We start from the raw sequence: 7,436 nt of genomic DNA, 5'->3' as shown, positions 1-7,436 counted from the left end.
TATAAATCTCACTGAGTTGCAAAGGCCCTCACTAAATAGTTGAGGCTGGCCACAAACTGAGATTCTCCTGTCTCAGCCTCCCGAATGCTGGGATTACAAATGTGCGCCACCACGCCCAGCTTGGAGCAGACATTTTTTTTTTTTTTTTTGGTGGTACTGGGGTTCCTGGAAGCCTTCTACCTCCAGGCTACACTCCCACGGGCTACACTCCCAGACCTATTTTTTAACTTTTTTTTTTTTATGTGGAAACAGGGTCTCTTAAGCTAGCGAGGCTGGCTCCGAACCAGCGTGATCCTCCTGTCTCCGCCTCCCAAGTGTGGGGATTACAAGTGTGCGCCACCACGCCCAGCTTGGAGCAGACATTTTAACAAATATACATTCATTTAATCCTCTCATGACAGTATTTGTCAAAAAGTAGTGCAGTCATGCCTGATTTAAGTTTAGGGAAATTGAGACTTGGAGAGCCTCGGTCACCCACCCTGATTTACACAGGGCGTCAGGGTCTGCAGTTCAGATTAGACTCTGTGAGGCTGAGGGAGGCCAGATAGCCTCCTGGATGAGGGCGTGCTCATAACCACCTAAAATGCTCAAAGATGTCCCCGTGACCTGTGGCCTCCTTCTCACACTCAGCTGCTCCCTGGGAGGGCTGGAGTTTTAGAAGCATCCAAGCAGCCTGGAGCTGGGTCCCACGGGTAGGGTTAGTAAGCTCTCTGTGCCGTGGCAATCCCATTTTGAATCAAAATCGAGACTGCGTTCCTCACGTCTTTGTAGCATGCCCCACTGGCCCCGAAGGAGCCTATGCTCTGTCCTCCCACCTTGGAGAACTTTCTCATCAGCCCACTTCTCCACCCCCTTGCTCTTTGTCTACTGGCCTCTAATGTTGGGCATTTGCTGTCCACTTCTCTCCCTCCTAGTTCTCATCGGTACCTTCATGACTTCCTCCACCTCTGGCTTCAAATTCCATCTCTAAGCCGGGTGTGGTGTCGCATACCTGTAATCCCAGCATTCGGGAGGCTGAGACAGGAGAATCCCAGTTCGCAAACAGCCCCAGCTACTTAGTGAGGTCCTCTGCAACTTAGTGAGACCCTGTTTCAAAATAAAGAATAAAAAAGAGGGCCGGGAGTATAGCTTGGAGGTAGAACGCCCCTGGGTTCCATCCCCAGTACTGACCATCTCTATGCTGATGGCTTCCAAGACCTAACCATTCCCTCCAGACCTAACCTTTCCCCTGTGCTCTACATGGAGGTGGTCAATTTCCCATTTGACATTTCTACTTAGGAATCTATAGAAAGCTCTAAGTTAACATTTAATATAGAGCTGTTGACTTCTGACTTCCCTCCCACACAACCACCCTCCACCCTGCTAATCATCCCCTCCCTTACTAGCTTCATAAATGGAGTTTTCATCACTAGCTCCTTAGCCATACCCCACATCTCTAACTCACAGCTGTCCCTGATAACCTGTCAGTGCTGCCCCTAAATCCAGTCATCGTTCATCACTGCGTTTCTCCTTCTTGGTCTCAGCCGTCACCATCTCTTGTGTGGACCGCTCAGAGCAGCCCAGCTGCTTTCCTGCCCTCCTTCGCTCCACAGTCAAATCCTCATCTAACAGCTAGAATCGCCTCTTAGAACAAAATCAGATAGCCAGGTGTGCCAGCCAGTACCTGGGAGGCTGACAGAGGAGGATCGCAGGTTCCAGGACAGCCTCAGCAACATAGTGAGACCCTGTTTCAAATAAATAAATAAATAAATAAATAAATAAATAAATAAATAAATATAAAGCAATAAAGCAATCAAACAAGCAGTCTGGGGTGTAGCTCAGCTCAGAAGTAGAATGTTTGTGGGTTTAATCCCCAGTGCCCCTCCAACACACACACGATGAAGTCTGACCATTGGTTACTCAGAATCCTCAGGAACTCCTCCTTCCTGCATCCTCAGGCGGCCCTGGTGCAGACTGCTTGGTGCTGAAACATGCGTTTCCCCACATTGAAAAGCCCTGAAGGTGAGACTCTTGTCTTATTGTTCCCTCAGGACCTGAAACAGCGTTCTGCGTATACAGGTGCGCGGCAACGCCCGAGGAGTGAAGTCATGGCGGCTGTGGACTCCTCAGAAGTTCCGCAGCCCCCAGCCCAGATCCTTTGCTCCTGATCTATCCTCATCCAGAGCCCTTCCTGTGGCCAAACCCTTTGCATCTGGATCTCTGTGCCCCTCAAACCTCAGCTCCCAGTCACTTCATTCATTCTCGTGCTGTGTAAATCAGCCCTTCACCCAGGCTCTGTCGGCACAGCTAAGCACTGAGGGCAGAGGTGTGACCCCGCCAAAGTGAGAGCTTATGGTTGGATTTGCATCTGTGTGTGTGCGCGCGTACACAATGGAGAAGACGCCAGCATGGCAGAGACGAAGCTAGGGCTGCCAGAAAAGGCCTCTCAGAGAGGGGACAGGAGCATCTGAGCAGATGAAGCCACATAGAAACTAGAATGTTCTCTCCAAGCCGCCCCACCTGGCTAGCTCCGCCTCCCCTCTGGCCCGCTCAGTGACCGCCAGGGCCTCCCGCGCAGCACTGACAGCACTTCCAGTTCTCCTCTGTTAGCGCGACACTTCCGTCAGTGCCCGTCTCTCCCTCAGGACTGAACGCTCTGTGAGAGGCTCTGCTCAGCACGCAGACAGGATGGGACAGAGCACATGCTCAGCATTCTATGTCAAATGACAACAAACAAATAAAAACGGGCAGTTCCCCAAGAGCGCACCCAGCAGGCTTCGGTGTCTCACGTGGCCTGTGGGGTCTCCCAAGACGTCCAGCAGACTGGCTGGGGGCAGACAGCCCCAAAGAGCCGCGTGAACCACACAGCCCAGGGCAAGATCTCCCACAAGAATTGAGTCTGGCCAAGTCTGGTGAGATTTATGGGTGAACACCAACCATGACTGGAGGAGGAGAGAGTTCAAAGAAAGAGGAGAAACCAAGGCAGCCAGGAGACCGACAGCAGCAGACCCAGGGCAGTGTCTGTCTTCCTGAGGGCATGGGAGACTCAGATTAGCTTAACAGCAGAATGTTTCAGGGGACCGCTGGGGACTCCCGCCCCTTCCTCCACCTCTGCTTTGCCTCCTGCTCCCCTCCTCCTCCAGAGTGGACGAAGGCTCAATTCTCCACCCCTGCCCCATCAATTCCCTGCTCCTCCTTTATTTTCTCACCGGTCAGTCTGACTGTCAGCCCTCCCAGGAGCGCTCTGGTGTCTGTCCTGTGCACACCACTTCCCCTGGAGGAATAGCCAGGCTTCTGTGATTTGCTGAAGCCTAAAGCCACCGTTCAAAACTCCACTGTGGCCAAGGATGTCTTCACTAACACGTCCGCTGCACGGGCTCATCCCTTCCCCCCCTTTGCAGGCAGACAGGGGCACTCGATGGCACCCCAGGGCTCCCCACTGTTATATAAGGTTTCCTCCTATTTCTGCTCTTCAGATGACCAGCTGCTGAAGGGCAGAATACATGTGTTATACTATTTGTTTGGAACATAGCAGTTGCTTAATAAAGGCCTGGTAGATTGATTGAAGATATTCCATTCCTTGTCCCTACAGAAGGAAGTACTATGTTCTCCCACAGAGGAATTTTGTATACTTGAAGAGTCTTTCTAAAACCGGAACTTGTTGGACAAGAGAGAATTTTTTTTTTAACATAATGACAGGCCAGCATCTAGAACCCAAAGGATCTCAAAATAACAACTATGTTCAAGTTAGCCACAGATACTGGGCTGATGTAACCAGCCCTGACTGAGAATTGAGCTGGGTTCACAACAGAGAAGAGAACATCTAGTGATACTCTGCGGTTGGCTGAATAATGATCTCACAAAGATGCCCGCCTGCTAAACTTGGGCGTGCTACCTTACATGGCAAGAGGAACTTTGTAGATCTCACTAAGAACCTGGAGATGGGGAGAGAATCCTGGACTATCCAGGCGGGGCTGACGTAATCACAAAGGCCCTTAGAAGAGAGATGGGCAGTAAAAGTGAGCCGCTGGAGAGCTGAGGATGGAAGTGGGAGTGGAAAGTGGTGCAAAGGGCTCATGGGCCAAACAATACAGGAAGCCCCTGGAATCTGGACAGGCAAAGAAATGGATCCCCGCCCCAAAGCTTCCAGAAGCAATGCTGCCCTGCCAACACTTAGACTTGCCCCAGTATGACCAATTTGGGTTCTTCTCACTTCCAGACTATGAAAGAAGAATTGTGGTTCCTATTGGAGCCACGCTGGACACTGTTGTGTCTGCAGGTTAGCACCAGACAGCTCTATCCTGGAAGCCATGTTCTCAGTTGCATAGCAACCAGGCAAAGAGATGGGTACCCACAATTCAATTCAAACCCAAGGGCCCCATGCATTTTCCTCCATGTTTTAGTTCATTTTCCATTGCTGTGACCAAAACAGCTAGCAGAAACATAGAGGTGGTAGGATTGATTTTGGCTCATGACTTCAGAGGTTCAGTCTAGAGTTGGCCAGTTTCAAGGCAGACATCAAGCCAGAAATGTGTGGTAGAGAACAAGATCTCATCTCCTAGCAGTAAGAAGGCAGAGAAAGTTACAGGAAGTGGCCAGGGACAGGCAGAGCCCCCAAGATCACTGCCAGTGACGAGTGACCCCCCCAGCTCTATCCCATTGCCTAAGTTACTACCCTGTAAACCCACTCAAATCATTGATCCTTCAGGGGATTTGTTCACAGATGAGATTAGAGCCCTAATTTAATTATTTCACCTTTGACCACTTTTTTTTTCACTGCCAATACATAAGCTTTTCAAATCTACGTTCTATATTCAATCCATCACACTCCACAAAAAGAAGACATTAGAAACTACTGGCTAAAGAGTAAGCCAGATGCTAGGGGATCCCGTCCTCCTTTTTTTTTTTTTTTTTTTGACAGTTTTTGTTGCGGGGGGGGGGGATATGTGTGGTGTGTGTGTGTGTGGAGAAGTAATTCCCCCACCACCACCACACAAACAAACAAACAGAAAAAAACCGTGGATTCTTGTCCTAAGCTAAGAATAAGTATTCATCGCTTGGACCGTTGCTGAAGATTTAAAGGAGTTTATTAGAAAGATAGAAATACAGAAAATAGAAATACAGCCCCATGCCAAGATGGCATGAGGGGATGACTCGAATGAGTACACCCAAGGGCTTACACGTGGACTTGGCCTTTTTATACCCATGACCTCCATCTTGTTTGCGTGACTCTGACGTAGTGAACGTTCCTGTAAGGTACCTCCCCTTGCAAGGTGTGGTGAGGTGTCTCCTTTCATGAAGGGCAAGGTCAAACCCTGCCCCATCCCCCCTAGCTCATCAAGTAGATCTGTCTTTAGAAAGGGGAAGCCCTCGATCTCCTCTATTGACTTGTTAATTACTTTGAGCTAGGTTGATTTACATTGGAATAGCTGCCTGTTTTGGGCAGAAACCAAGTCCTTTCTTCTGCCTCCATTTTAACACAACTATTTTGAAATATACCATTTATTTTCTTTTGAAATATATTAATAATCAGAGCTTTTCCAAATCTTCCTATGCCATTCCCCATACTGACATAGTTTTGATAGGTGGATTTTCATGTATCTAAATTGATACAGTCTTGGGAAAGCCACGGTTGCTAACGTAGTACCCAATAACCTGATTCCACAAAACAACTGGTCCACTCAAGAGGGACAAGAATCAGTCAAATAAGCTTGGCTTTTCTGAATCGACTTTTATTGTTTTCAGTACAATTTATCTCAAAACACAGTAGATGCCATCCAAGATTCCCCAGAAGGAGCCCAAATCCTGGGGTTCTTACCAGTTTCAAAGACATAAGCATCATCCTCAAAGACAAGCCCACCTTATGTTTCCAAACCTTCAGGCAGGCTGTGTATGACCTTATTAAAGACAAAAACATACAAAACATAAAGCAAAATACAAAAGCACAGCTTCATATCCCATAGGGAATAATGCTTAAAAAAAAAAATCAGGCATGGTGGCACACCCTTGTAATCCCAGTGCTTACTTGGGAGGCTGAGACAGGAAGTTTGCAGGTTTGCAGCCTGCCTCTGCAATTTAGTGAGACCCTGTTTCATAATAAAGAATAAAATAAGATGGAGGTATAGCTCAGAGGTAGAATGCCCCTGAGTTCAATCCCAAGTAACACACACACACACACACACACACACACACACACACACACACACTTAAAAAAAAAAAAAGGACTCCAAACATCCTCTCTGTCCTACTTATTTTTTTTCTTATCTGTCAAAGCAAAATTTATACAGTGCCTTCACCACATAATGCCAGGGTGAATCTATGATAAACTGTAGTTTGGTAAGAGACAGAGTTAAGAGAACTGTATTGTCAGTTTTTCCCCAGCAGAGAAATTTCAAACATGAGACTTCAAAGAAGACCACACTCTGGGGAAAGAAAGATGCATAGGGCTAAGTTACAGTGCTTTAATGCAGTTTATAAAACAAATCTTCTAAACATTTATTTTTTAATCAAGATTCTGGCCATAGTTGGGTTAGTACAAGCAACAAAATGAAAGAAACCTCCCAAACATTGATGTTGGCACTCCAGAAATAATAAAGAGAAATACTGAGACATGTCCAGTATGTTTTCATTCTGGAAATGTGTGGGTATAAAATTTCTAAGAATGCTGTGGAATTAATACTATTTTTCTTGCCTCGTAGGAGTTAAAAATACTTAGATTCAGATAATCAGGTTCACATGAATAATAGGTTCTTTCTAAAAAACAAAAACCTGAAGAGTAAGAACATCATCACACAGGCCTGGCAACAGAAAAGTCTTTATATTCTGTTCTCAGACAGACCTTAACCTTGGCTTAGTTTTGATGATGAGTTTCTCCTAGTCCATCTCCCCTCCCACCCCCGGCATGCACACGCACAGGAGCAGGCGCCTTCTCTTCCCAAAGTTTTCAAGAATCTTCTGCCAGGTTAGGCTGAAAGATGAGGCTGTACTAGAAAATGCCAGAAGAATCAGGGAGAAGGACAAAGTCCCGTGTTCTCTCCAAACCCGTGGGTCTCGAGCCAAGCAGGCACAGCCCTATGCCAAAGGCCACATGCTTGTAATCCCAGTATTCAGGAGGCGGAAACCAGAGGATCACGGTTCGCGGACAGCGTCAGCTATTTAGTGAGGTCCTTCCCAACTCCCTGAGACCTGTTTCGAAAATAAAAAGACTAGCCGAGCGTGGTGGCGCACACTTGTAATCTCTGCGCTTGGGAGGCAGAGACAAAAGTATCGCAAAGGTTTGAAGCCAGCCTCGCTGGCTTGAGAGACCCTGTTTCCAAATAAAAATATAAAATAGGTCTGGGAGTATAGCCTGGAGGTAGAAGGGTTTCCAGGAACCCCAGTACCACCAAAAAATAAAAATAAAAAGACTAAAAAAGTAGGGCTGGGGGTGTATCTAGGAGGTACAATGCCCCTGGGTT

The sequence above is a fragment of the Muscardinus avellanarius genome (genome assembly GCF_963383645.1).
Source record: "Muscardinus avellanarius genome assembly, chromosome: 2".
NCBI classification, from domain to species: domain Eukaryota; kingdom Metazoa; phylum Chordata; class Mammalia; order Rodentia; family Gliridae; genus Muscardinus; species Muscardinus avellanarius.
This window is presented reverse-complemented; position numbering follows the sequence as displayed.